This window comes from Engraulis encrasicolus, chromosome 3 (assembly GCF_034702125.1).
Source record: "Engraulis encrasicolus isolate BLACKSEA-1 chromosome 3, IST_EnEncr_1.0, whole genome shotgun sequence".
NCBI classification, from domain to species: domain Eukaryota; kingdom Metazoa; phylum Chordata; class Actinopteri; order Clupeiformes; family Engraulidae; genus Engraulis; species Engraulis encrasicolus.
In genome coordinates, this window is record NC_085859.1 from 41759059 (window position 1) to 41773424 (window position 14366).

The following is a 14366-nucleotide window of genomic DNA, read 5'->3' on the forward strand; positions in this document are numbered from 1 at the left end:
GCCCCAAATCCGACGCAAACGATGCATTGATGACCCAGTTCTGGGCCCCCTGTCTCCCTGGGCCCAGGACAAGTAACCCCCTTGTCCCCCTCGTCAGCTTTCCTGTGGGTTGCAATAGCCGTAGCCCTCACCACCCCCACCAACCACCATTCCCCCGGGAGACGGAAGAAGAGACTGGGGTAGCAGTCACATGCATGCCACCCCCTGGGGAGGCCAGAAGAGGAGGCAACAGTAGTCATGGCTTACATGACCTCTTGGATGTGGTGGGCAAAGGAGGAGGCAGGAGAACACAGGCATAGGTTATACATATGCAGACATTTTTAAAAACAGATTTTTATCCATTTACATTTTGATCCAGTTTACATGGCAGTTTACACACCGTTGTGAAGTACATCTTTTTACTGTTTTAGAAGATCTTGAACTGTTTATGTCCGTACAAAAGATTTAAAGTTGTTTACAAAAAATAGCCATATAGGTGTAAAGGGGGTCTAAGACCGACAGCCTCCCAGTGACATAGCGAAAGAGGAGGTAGGGGTAATTGGCCATGGCCACTGACCCTAGAGGAGTAGGCTGAAACTCCCCAAGGGGAACATACTACATCCATCCGTCCATCACGCCCAGTCTGTCGTAGCCAAAGACAGCCACTAATGGTCAGGTCACCTGGGCAGACAGACTGCAACATTCGTCTCCCGTCTCCTGACCCTCTCACTGACTGCGTCGGCTGTGTTTTCCTAGCCGGATTGTCTCACCACCGACTGCCGACTGACTCACCGCGTCTGGACGGCTTGTTGTCTGAAAGCGCCCCCACGGAGGGTTTGTTTTCCAGGGCTACTGACCCATCTGTGCTTGGTGGGGTCGGGTTTCCCTGCTCACTCACCAGTCACCATGCTGGGGAGCCAGAGGATAACTGTACTGGTGAGGCAGCCATTGTACTCTGCAATCTGGACAATTTGGCAAAAAAAAAGTGTTTGTGTGTGTGTGCAGGGGTGTCTTTCAAGGGGATAAAGTGTGATTGAGTCACTAGGGCCCCATGTACTAGTTGTTGAAGTTTACCGTCTTGGTCTCACTTCTTGCATGTTCAAAATCCGAGTCAAAGGAATCAAAAACTCCAAAAGCCAAATTAATCTATTTATTTTCTAAAATTACCAAATAACAAAATGACCACCACTGGTAATATCCAGAATACCAGCAATGGCCCATACACAGTAAACACTACAGCTTTCCAGAACTGCAGAGTCTACTACATAAAAATGACAGTGACAATGAAAGCATTACGGAACGTTCCGGAGATCCTAACCTTCTCTCGCCCTGACCGATAACAAAAATTAGGACCTGCTGAATATCCCCTATCTGTTGGTATTTATGGTTTGTGGGTGTATGGGTGTGGTTATGTGTAAGCAATTACGTGATTTGTTAGTTAACCCAGAATATGCCTAATCTGTGTCGATTGTACGCTGCTGTCATCATCTCCAGGTGGGCCTTGATTTCATCACTCTAGGTCTTCATGACCTCATCTGTGGACTTCCTGAGTTCTGTGACTTTGATTAAACAATACACATACAACAGCACATTCTTTTGACATATTTGAGGGTCCTTGGTTCTGAAAAGATTGAAATCCAATGTTAGTCGTTTCACATTGTCACCTACTCCTGGCCTCCTAAAAAGGATTAAGTCAAATAGTTTCGCTTCTGAGTGACAACACTGTATCCTGTGTCCTAGAAAGAATGATACTTCAAGGAGTTAGTATGGACTTCAGACTTATTCAGAAAATAAGCAATCAGTTAATCAAACATCACATGACAGGCTTTCAGCTTGTCTCACAACAATGTTTGATGACATCTGTAGGCTCTCCTAACAAGAATGGGCAATTCCTCATTTCATGATTGTCACATGGGGCCATCACTCAATGGTTTGAGAGTGCCCACCAACAGAGGAACAAGATACATTCATTTTAATGTTTTTAATCATAACCAAATATTGTAGAATTTCCTGCAAACACAAATGAATACCTGAACAACTTGTTGTAAGCCAATGCATTAAATTTCAGGACCTCAGAATCTAGCCTATTTTCCAACAGGACATATATAGGGGGCCCACACACAATCCAATTTATGAAGATACTGTATATGGCTGGGAGCGGTTTATTGGTATGTGTGGGTGTTTTTGTGTGTGTGTGTTTGTGTGTGCGTGTGTGTTTGTGCGCGCGTGCGTGTGTGTGTGTGCGTGGCAGCCATTTGAACAGTTTGGCTGTGCGTGTGTGTGTGTGTGTGTGTGTGTGTGTGTGTGTGTGTGTGTGTGTGTGCGTACATGTGTGTGTGTGTGTATGTGTTGCGTTTCAGATCCAGAACCAGAACCAAAACCAAACCCAAATGCCCCTTCATCCCACCCGCTTTGCAAATCACACTCTGCTTACTCCAGCACTGGCTGTCCCACACACATTTTGTCAGCAAATATTATAGTGGTTTCTAGAGAAAATGTTCTAATCTAAGCCTTTAAACCAAGTTATTGGCAGTTTGTCCTTTGAGTCACATGTGGTAATCTCAATAACAAAAGCAAACTGTTTAATGTTCTCCCCCAGTTCATACTGTTCTTAAGTTGTGTGTGCAGAACAATACATCTGAGACAGAACCTTTCTCACTTGGAATACTGTATAGTGTGTGTTCCACAGCGTTACATTCCTTTGCCCCTATCCCTATACTGCTAGCAATTCGACACTATGCCTCCATTGCATCACATACTCTATTCATGGTCATCAACCATTGTTTAATCAGGAGGAAACTGATTACGATGCTCTTTGGTGCTGAGTGTACGAATCAAGAGCTTATTAAACAAGATTAGCCCGCCTAACGGCAGAACTTGTTAAGCAAGTTGGTCCAGCACCACACCATAGGATATAATCCAGGGATATTAAGGGGAGGGCCTACGCAAGGATACAAAATCTGTCCTGCATTGACAATGCTCCATCTATGTCTTCTATGAAGACACGTCAGTGTTGGCCTATTTGGTGCGGTTAAATACATTGAATGGATTTGAAAGCCAATCATTGGTCCTTCACTAATGATACTGAGACAGACTACGCTTTTCATATTATAGTCTGACTTTAGGATAGCTTCTTAACTTTTGTAACGCACTGTATACACACACACACTTTCTCTGCCTCAACAAAATGATCCAACCAGAGTTCCCATTTCTGCGTGTGGACTGAAACAAACAAGCCACTGTACTGTTCAGACAGACAGTCCTGTCTCTGTCCACGGGGATGTAGCCAGTGGCACTGTCCAACCCATATACGCTTTCAGCCTATCAGGACAATTCGATGGGTGCATGAAAGGGATGGGGTGTCCCTTGATTGGCTGAGGAATCTTAATGCACAAAGTGCAAAGTGGTTCAATGAACTGCACCTTGGAAATATTTTATGAAATGACTGTAGCCTAAATTGTAGGCCATTATGTATCCATGCAAATCAACCTCAAATGAGACATCTGGATGCAGCACTTCTGCAAACACGTAAACAAGCCATAACAAACAACAGTGGATGCTGGACACATTGGGCAGCAGGCATCTTTCTGTGGTGTTAAATGCTCTCAGCCCTTAAATTAGAGCCGGGTATGTTACTATCAGTCATCAGAAACCTCTATTGGACAGGTGTTTTCTTTACAATCCCTTCTAAAGTGCCCTCTCTGGGCCCAGCTCCATGGGTTTCGGCTGTTTTAGGGAAGCCGGCAGGGGGACAAAGGGGTCAGTTATCCCGGGCCCAGGGAGAGAGGGGGCCCTGATTGGGTCCTAATTGCATTATATATATTGGGAGGGGGCCCTTTTAGTTGATTTTGTCCTGGCCTGGCCAATGCTGTCAGTGGGCCTAGCCGTGTCTGTGCTGCACTCTCTCTCTCTCTCTCTCTCTCTCTGTCTCTCTCTCTCCCTTTCTCTCTCTCTCTCTCTCTCTCTCTCTCTCTCTCTCTCTCTCTCTCTCTCTCTCTCTCTCTCTCTCTCTCTCTCTCTCCAATGAGGTGCCTCTCAGGTGCCCTGCCTGGCTCTTGGCTTTCTGCTGTGTCATTGCGGATCCACGGGAGGTTTGGTTGTATTATGGCACAACACTGCTATGTGTATTCACCAGAGGCCGTGTTGGACTGTACACAGCACACATTACCATGGTAGTCCAACAGAGGCCTGGTTGTAAGAGAGCACACACTGCTAGTCATGGGTAAGCGGTTAGGGCATCAGACTTGTAGCCCAAAGGTTGCCGGTTTGACTCTCAACCCGCCAGATTGGTTGGGGTTAGGGCCGGATTAATGCACAGGCTACATATGGCCGCAGTCTAGGGGCCCCCACTTGCCAGGGGACCCCTGATTGGCCAAAAATAAAAAAATGTGACAGATGCAATATTGAAAAAATCACTTGTCATGTTGGGTACAGTTGTTAGACATGTTATCCTCAATTCCTAACTTGTTATTGACACTGCTTATGTAAATCTGTCAGGAAATTTGCCTTCCGGGGGCCCCAGCAACCTGTATAGGGGCCCCAGACCATCTTAATCCGGCCCTGGTGGGGGGAGTAATTAAGTAGTGCTTTCCCCCATTCTGCTCAATGACTGAGGTACCTTGAGCATGGTACCGTCAGATGCCATTGGGGACTGCCCCATAAATGCAATTTCGTTGTATGCAGTGGGCACTTTGTGGGAGTTGGATATCCCCGGCATTTGCTTTCATTTCGCTAAATGGATGCACTCAGAGCCTGGTTGTATAGCGCAGGGGTTCCCAAACTTTACCATGACAAGGCCTGCCCCCTTCCTCTCATAGGCGCAGCCATGACCGCGCCATACTATTGGGCCACGCCATGCTATTTTTTTTACCCTGTGCACCCCCTTTCACAACTTGAGTTGGTTTTTGATATCTGCTGCTAGAAAGATTGTTACAAGACATTGGCTGCAGCGGATGTGCTGTGACGGAGTGGACTGATAGCCTACAGTCGAGGACATTTATTTGATGGAGAGGATCACTTTTGCACGTAGATTGTGAATGGGGAGGTTTTGGGGAGCTGAGGGTGGAGTGGGAGGGTCGAGGATGATGAGGGGCGATTTGAGTTGTGTGGTATCTTCTTGTTTTTTTTTATTCATTTATGTATTTTTATTTTTCTGTTTTTCCTTTGTGTTTGTGTTNTTAGAAAATGGTAACACCATCACAGTCATCACCACTAGCACATTTTAGGTTTACTTAAGTCATTCAACTTATTCAATTATTTGTTTTGTTTGCTATACATTGCCTGACAACCTGCCGCAGCTCTGCCGCAAATCTGTTATGGGATATTTCACGTTTGAGCTTGCTTGTGAGTTTTCACATGTGGCAGTGGCTGTATAACGTAGAGCTAATAACAAAAACTAGATTGCATTCTCACAGAAAATGCTGGAAGCGGGCTTGCCTTTTGGGGCAGAGATGAGCAGTTTTATTTTTGATATCTCTATACCTAAATTAAAAACAAACTACTATTGAGAAAACAAAGCTAAAAGAAATGTTGGAAAAATCCATCCACCCAGTCAGAAGTTATGGTCCAAACAATTCAGCCATCTTGGATTCAGCCATCTTGAAAGTGTTGTAGCTCCGCGTTTTGGGGATATACTAAATGACATACATGGTATTTTAAGTTGGCTAAGGAACACTGCATATGATATAATTTTGAAAATCAACATGGGTCCGAGTGGAATTCGAACTCACAACCTCCATATCTCTAATCCAGCACCTTTGCCATTGATACTAAATGACATACATGGTATTTTAAGTTGGCTAAGGAACACTGCATATGATATAATTTTGAAAATCAACATGGGTCCGAGTGGGATTCGAACTCACAACCTCCACATCTGTAGTCCAGCGCCTTTGCCATTGCTACTAAATGACATACATGGTATTTTAAGTTGGCTAAGGAACACTGCATATGATATAATTTTGAAAATCAACATGGGTCCGAGTTAGCCTGGTCCTGACCATCCCATAATACTACCATTTCATTTCGTATTTATGGTCTGGCATTTGTTTGCTCTGAAGCGATTGTAGGAAGCAGGAAGTTTGCACTCAGTTATGGTTTGAAATTATTGGACACCTCTCACCCAATCGCTGGCAGTTACTCAACAACAACATAGCGCAGACCAATGGCTCTGGCGCAGATGTGTACGTCATTGTCAAGAGCGTCATCCCCCTTTCATCCCCACGTGGGGGGCCTATTCGATTATTGGCTGTTTTCTGGGGGGGCGTTGCGATCAAAATTCTACTGCTCCAGGCACTCCACAGAGAAGCACGGCCAGACTACAGTAGTGGAGCCAATCCTTTGGCGGAAGTACGTAGGATGGCTCGCGAGGCTAGGTCCGAGTGGGATTCGGACTCACAACCTCCACATCTGTAGTCCATCACCTTTGCCATTGATACTAAATGACATTGGTATTTTAAGTTGGCTATGGAACACTGCATATGATATAATTTTGAAAATCAACATGGTCCGAGTTGGATTCGAACTCGCAACCTACACATCTCTAATCCAGCACCTTTGTCATTGATACTAAATGACATGGTATTTAAAGTTGGCTAAGGAACACTGCATATGATATAACTTTGAAAATCAACATGAGTCTGGGTGGGTTTAGAACTCCCAACCTCCATATTTGCTAATCCAGCACCATTACCGCTGAGCCAAGCATTCTAGCAAGACAATATCACATTGCATTGAAGAGCTGAACAATAGACTTCTAGAACGGTAGTGCAGCTGCTCGTTAAGAATAGAATGTTGAGAGAAAGTGACAGTTGAGATGGAACCCTGTATTGGCAGCACCTGTTCTGATTGACTGTATGGCAGTTGTGCTCTAAGGCAGAGGGCAGAATCCAAACAGTTTCTATTTTTTAGATCGCTGTTGTTTGGCACATGTCCTGCTCACAGATTGGAGTCATATGTGTGATCTTTCTAACAGTCCTTGAATGAAGTTTATAGGTTAAACGGTTCAGTCACAAATGGACCTCTTGTGGAAGATGTGCTGACCTCTTCAGAAAGGCACTTCAAGAGTCAATGGGAAAAACCATTGGGCCAGCCCAGCACTTTTTACACACCTGCCATTTAAAAAGTAATGGGAGTTTGGGCATGATACTTTCACTCTTTAGAGACATCTCACAGAGCTCGCTAAAAACGCGTCAACTAAACTTCTAGGTGAAAGTGTTGACGTTTTATGAACGAAAAAGCCTCCTACACTCTGATCTGTAGAGTGGGACGGAACTCTGTCTCTTAAGGTTCCACTATTGTTTTCAATGGGGACCCAAACTTGTACAAAATCGCCAAAAACGGAAAAACGACAAGCACGGACACGCTATATCAGTACAAATGATCTCCAAGCCGAGCCGGTCGTTTTAGTGTTTGAATGGTGTCTCTATCTCGAAAGGCCTAGGAGGAGATCCATTTTCTATTTTTACTGCCCTGCACAAGAGAAGCAAGCAAGCAACAAAGCAAGTATAAACTGTACTTAGAGATTACTAGAAGCGGGCTTTATAAAACAATAATCATTCTGTTATATTTATCAATTAACATAGAATGTCTGTCTATGCTTTGTCATTTTATTATCTGACTCATTTGCAATCATTTGCCATTTTCAAATCTTCATATTTGAAGTATGGCACGTTTCATATGTTTGAGCTGGCTTGTGAGTTTCTGTTTAATGTTGCCTTCATAGGGCTACAGCTACTTTGGGGACTAAGTCAGGTGGTGTTCAGGCTTATGTGCTTAGCTTGCTCTGCTCTCTGCTGCTGGCGTAGTGGCTGGCTGGTAGTGTAGTGTAGTCACGATTCACGAAACACGCAGGCACGCATGCATGCATCCCCCCCCCCCACACACACACACACACACAGACACACACACACACACACACACACACACACACACACACACACACACACACACACACACACACACACACACACACACACACACACACACACACACACACACACCTTCAGTTGACATAACAAATTGTTGCTTACACTTAGATTGTGCCTTTTCTCAACACTTAAGCACTTCATTACAGAGCTGCACAAGCCACCACCCACAAGCACACGCACTGTAGGACCAGAGATTCTTTAAGTATAGAGATATGCCAACATAATAGGTTTCTATGGCACCTAACGCGACCAGGTTCCGGTCTGCCTAAAGGGCCGTGTCATAATGCTCCTACAATGAATAGAACAGTCCTTAGGTCTGCCTAGGTCTGCCTAAGGGGGGGACTCACTAGTTCGACGCCCTTTCGGTACTTACCGCTTACGTCATACTACCCTAAACCTAACCCGAACCCTAACCTTAACCCTAAACCTAACCCTAACCTTAACCCTAACCCTAACCTTAACCCTAAACCTAACCCTAACCCTAACTCGCTTGTTTGAAATGTTTGATTACCATGTGAAGTCACGAGAGGGCGTCAAACTAGTGGGACCCGCCTAAGGGGGGGCATAATAGAACCAGGAAACAATGGGCCAATGGAACCTCTCTCTCTCTACTCTCTCTGGTAGGACCCTTCCTTTATGACACTGACTAGTATTATTTGAACTACAAAACCAAAAGTGACCAATGACTGTGTACAGGCAGGTGTCTAAGCAGGGCTGTCAAAGAAAAGAACAATGCGAAGACTGAATATTGGCCAAAGCATGACGTACTGTATATGTTTCACATTTTTTAGGAGCTTTTCTGTGTCTTTGTTGTTGAAATGACAGTTGAGAGTATGACAGGGAGAGTGGGAGAGCAAGATAGAGCCGGAGTGAGAAATGACCCAGGCCGGACTCGAACCCTTGGACATGTGTAATTTAGGCCGACTTCGAGACCCAAGAGGGCGGTAACAACTCAGTTACACTGGTGCCTAAACCTGTTATGGGAGTGAGGTTTAGGGGGTGAGTGTAACGGAGGCCAACTAGCAGAGTGAGGCGTGGAAAGTTAGTAAACCTCCCTCCCAAAGCCTCATACAGTGTCAGTAGTGCTAAGCCACGGGTCAGGAACCTATGGCTCTAGAGCCACATGTGGCTCTTTTGGAAACTGTATATGGTTCTTATTTATCTGGGGTTGCCACCCATCCCTTGAATGCGGAATGGTCCTATATTTATAAATAAAAGTACAGGTTCCATATTGAATTGAAACGGGACATGGGACGTTAAAATGTGTTAAAATGCAGGAAATTACATCTTAGAAATATAAACTTTTCGGGGGTAGGACTCCCAGACCCTCACCATAATGATGTTGACAGTTGGCAACCCTCTACTTACATGTTATCAATTAAATTAATAACTTGACAGTACACTCTAAGATTGTTGGGCTTAATTGAAATACATGCTTTTAATTGTATTCAGTGTTTTTAAAATGGTATGGCTCTCATAAAATGTTCCTTTTCAGAAATTGGCAGTCATGGCTCTCTCCACCAAAAAGGTTCCTGACCCCGGTGCTAAGCTATCGGACTGGGCCATTAGCATAGTGGTATCTTGCTGTGCCTCCCATGCCCTAACCAACGCGTTGAGGAGGTCGTGAGTTCAAGACCTGAGGGGGCGGACTGTGCAGGAACACCTCAGTTACACATGCAAGACCATTACATTACATTACACTTAGCTGACGCTTTCATTTATTCAAAGCAACGTATAGGGTATTGGTTACAGACCCTGGAGCAATGTGGGGTTAAGTGCCTTGCCCAAGGGCACTTCAGCCATGGATGGAGGAGAGGTCAGGGGGGATTCGAACCTGCAACTCCTAGATTGAAAGACCAATTCTCTAACCACTAGGTCACGGCTGTCCCTATGTGGGGGGTACAGCGTGTGCTCCCTATGTTTTAAAAGATATTGACAAGGTCTTTGCGTCATATTCCATCCAATACATTACTGACCGAGGACGTTGAGACCTATTCTTTGTACTCTGTGTGCTACACATTTACTATTTGGTAGTAGATAGAGTAATCCCACAGGTAATTAGTCAACTATTATGTATAATCTGTAGGGGGAGAATTTTAAAGGATGGACAGTCATCTGAGGTTAGATGACTGGAGTGAGTTAGTTCATTTCTGAGGCCGAAATGTGTTTAGGAGAAAAAAACACATATCACAACATGACAATTGATTGTTGTTGTTTGTTGATGTTGCTACTTCTGTGAACTGACATTGTTTGAAGTTCATGATCCTTACATTGATTCACTGGACCTATTCATTGTTTATGGGCATATAAGCAAACATACAGAAATGATCAACAATAGAAAAACACTAACAGACAATAGGCCCTGCTGTGGCGTAACAGTAGGGCACTGGGTTACTACACCGGCAACCCGGGTTTGATTCCGGCCTGGGTCATTTGCCGATCCTCCCCCATCTTTCTCTCCCACTCGCTTCCTGTCACCATCTCCAACTGTCCTATCAAATAAGGGCAAAAAAGCCCTTAAAAAATAAAGAAAAACAGACAATAAAGTAAAAAAAGACCTTTCCTCCTACTGCATCATTGCATCACATCCAGAGGAGGGTTGCTCTGTTTTCATGACAACAACCCGTTAAGACATTGTGTTACACATTTGCTGTTACCAGAATGGCAATGACCAAGTCGTAGTGCATTACTAAAGCCCCTTTTTCATAGTATCAGGGCCTCTGACAGCTTTTGCTGGGCCCAGAACAAAGTCATTTTAAAGGGCCCCCTTCCAACACATAATGTAAAGAAAACCCAATTCTGGGCCCCCTATCTCCCTGGGCCCAGGACAACTGACCCCTTTGTCCCTCTTGTCAGCTTTCCTGCATAGTATTCTAGTATGGTAGTTAACTTTTCAGTCTATTACAGTGTGCCACTGGAGGAAAGCCTATGGCGTGCATTAAGGGGCTACGTGACCTGCTTAGGCCTGTGCCTTCAATTGACACTGAAATGGAATTGAACAGGAATTGCTCATACTACTGTATAGTTCTCATTGTATTACACTAAGACTACAAATGATAATTTCACATACATTCTAACTGCAATTGCATCTGATCTGATGTAATTGAATATCCAATCTTGTATTGAAACTTTTGGTCTGCAATAAGACCCAGGAAATGCCAGGATGCCTCCGTGTGAATAATTAACACCACTCTTTGTAATAGAAGTGTAACAACAATTGTGTGCAAGTATTTGTTGCACATTAAGCCTACTGCATCCGGTCATTATGGCATGGCTTTTTCCATAGTGTTCAAAATTCTTCAAAGACAAAACTTACAAAAAACGTACAGCCCGCTGTTTATCTGTAGGCCTAATGTGTTATTCAACTATAAATTGCTAACACACTCTGCTGAGTCCTAACGGTAAGTAAATAACTTGAAAATGCTGCATAGGGGTCCTTTAAAGTGTCAGTGTGTGTGTAAGTTGATTTTTTCTGTTTTTCTCGTAAAGACTTCACTAATGGCCCGACTTACGGTTGGAGCGTGTGTGTGTGTGTGTGTGTGTGTGTGTGTGTGTGTGTGTGTGTGTGTGGGGGGCGGGGGGGGGGGGGGGGGGGGGTGTTAGTCATTGCTTGTATTTTAGTGTAAGTAATTTCAATGAATCCTTGTGTTAAAATGGAATAGTCCTGTTAGATTTATTTCCCTCTCCTTACACTTCAGGCAAAATCATGTGATGATTGCTTTGATGATCAAGGCATGGGGATGATTGAACACCAGCAGCAGATAGTCTGAGTGACTGAAATTTTCAAGCTTTAATACAACAACTGTGGGCAAATCCAGAGTGTCCAGTGTATGCAGATTAAACCCATTGTAGAGATGTATGGATCCATTATGCTTAAAGGATAGTTCCGGCGTAAAATGAAAGTTTCACCATCGCTTTCCCATGCCACATAATGTATATAATGATGAGCCATTCTGGGCAATGCCGCGCCGTAATGGAGTTAGCTAATTTTAAGCTTTTTGGCGAAAAACGCAGCCAATGCATCACGGCGGGGCCAAAATAGTCCTATTATTTTCTGATGTTTCCCCGCTATAAACAACTTCAAAAACGATACACACTTCATCACAAAGGTCTCGTCAATCAAACCGAGGCACAGAGACGATCATCGGACCTGTGTTTTCAGAGGTGTCTCACTGTTGCAACTCTCCGACCCGGATGCAGGCTACTCAGTCAGGTGGCTAGGTAGCCTAGGCTAAACATGGTCCGCGGTTCTTACACAGGCTGCGACCGTAAAATGAAAAGCTGGAACCCCGACCGTTTTCACCGACTGCCACTGTCTAAACCAGCCATATTACGGGAATGGCTAATAGCATTAGAAGTGGACATAAAACACTTTGGGATCGCTACTACCGTGTATGGAGGGAGCATTTCGAGGATGATGACTACAAGAAGAGTAAGGGAGATGGAACACCTAAATGAAACCGTCTAAAGATGAATGCTGTACCAAAAAGGCGCATGGCTATGGAGGTATGTTTGAAGAGAGAGAAACATGTGTAAATGGGTCTGGCTCATGAATCTTGAGTGTCTGTGAATCGGTGCAACACCGTGCGTCTTTGCCAGCAAGCACTCAGCTGTTTTGGGAAGGCATACAGGTGCAGTAAATGTAGTCCACTACAGGAGATAAATAAACTGTCAAAACAAACTAGCGCGGGATGGCAAGTGAAATTGTGCGACCTGAGGCATTCGATGTGGTTGATGTCAAGCATGCTAGAGTAGAATTAGTTTGTGAAGCAGACACTAATTGACCAGGGCGCGCGAGGTCAGATTGACCATTACGCAACGGAGGAGGGCTGGAGGAATTTTATAAAGTCGTACTAGAAGTGCTCTTACAGATGTAAGTACACCACCAGTGGTGTGTTATTACAAAGTTGAATCCATGTTATATTATACCATGTTGCAATTACTTTGTAAGAGTAGTCTGCCAACCTGATCAAACGTCTGGGAGTGATAAAACCACCTGGGGCTACACGTCCGTGTCCATCTGCCACCGGTACTCTCCATACAACTCTTCAAATCTGCTGCCTGCACACACGGTAGTCGCGATCCCTCCCTCCGGGTTTTATGTCAGTTTTGTCCACTTCTGATGCTATTGGCCATTCCCGTAATATGGCTGGTTTAGACAGTGGCAGTCGGTGAAAACGGTCGGGGTTCCAGCTTTTCATTTTACGGTCGCAGCCTGTGTAAGAACCGCGGACCATGTTTAGCCTAGGCTACCTAGCCACCTGACTGAGTAGCCTGCATCCGGGTCGGAGAGTTGCAACAGTGAGACACCTCTGAAAACACTGGCCAGTGAAAGACTGTGTGGTCCGATGATCGTCTCTGTGCCTCGGTTTGATTGACGAGACCTTTGTGATGAAGTGTGTATCGTTTTTGAAGTTGTTTATAGCGGGGAAACATCAGAAAATAATAGGACTATTTTGGCCCCGCCGTGATGCATTGGCTGCGTTTTTCGCCAAAAAGCTTAAAATTAGCTAACTCCATTACGGCGCGGTATTGCCCAGAATGGCTCATCATTATATACATTATGTGGCATGGGAAAGCGATGGTGAAACTTTCATTTTACGCCGGAACTATCCTTTAAACCCTGTGCTTTAAGCACGCTATATTCACAGGAAGCGAGGAGGATAATTAACTATTTAATGGTTGACGTCACATCCTCAACACGTTTTTCCACCACAGCTATGAAGCTATGCATTTGTATTCAGATAGAACTAGCAGCTGAATGCCCCAAAAAACTGGCCACACCCGCGTTGAGATCCTAACTGTATTTTGAGTATGTTATCTACCAACCCACATTTTTACTGATAAATGACAAAGTTACACCGTCATGCCTATATGATATGCTGCTGGGCTTTTTTCTTCATTGAAAGGCCATTATATGGGCATGGTGCCTCAACACAGCGTGTGACTGCAGAGTTTCATTAATAACATCAATTAATTGTTACTTTTGTTATGCCTCATTCGATACATTGTGGCGGCATTTTGCTACTTTATCTCATGCTTGGTGGGCGAAGTTCATCGAGTTCATCTTCAGTGTTCTAAAGGGCCACGCTTTCCCCTCAATAGTCGGTATCCCTCTCGAGCAAGGATTATGATTCACCATTTATTTTACTGTAGGCCTAATTCACAGGCATGTGACAAGAAGTTGACAACCACCAACCATAATCCACTCTTGCACCATAGTGTAGTCAAGTTCTAACATACATCACTGATCACACGCAATATACCAACGAAATGAAATGTTTCCCATTTCTTGTTTGAGTCATTGACATGGCATGGTATATGTTTTTTTCAAGTCTACTAGTAAGTTCACTCAGCAGAGTAGCTTTGTAAAACTCTTCTGATTGGATACATGCACTTGGAGCACCCCCCATTCGTTGCTTGAGCCCGCCTTATTAGTGTTTTCCGTTTATTGATTGG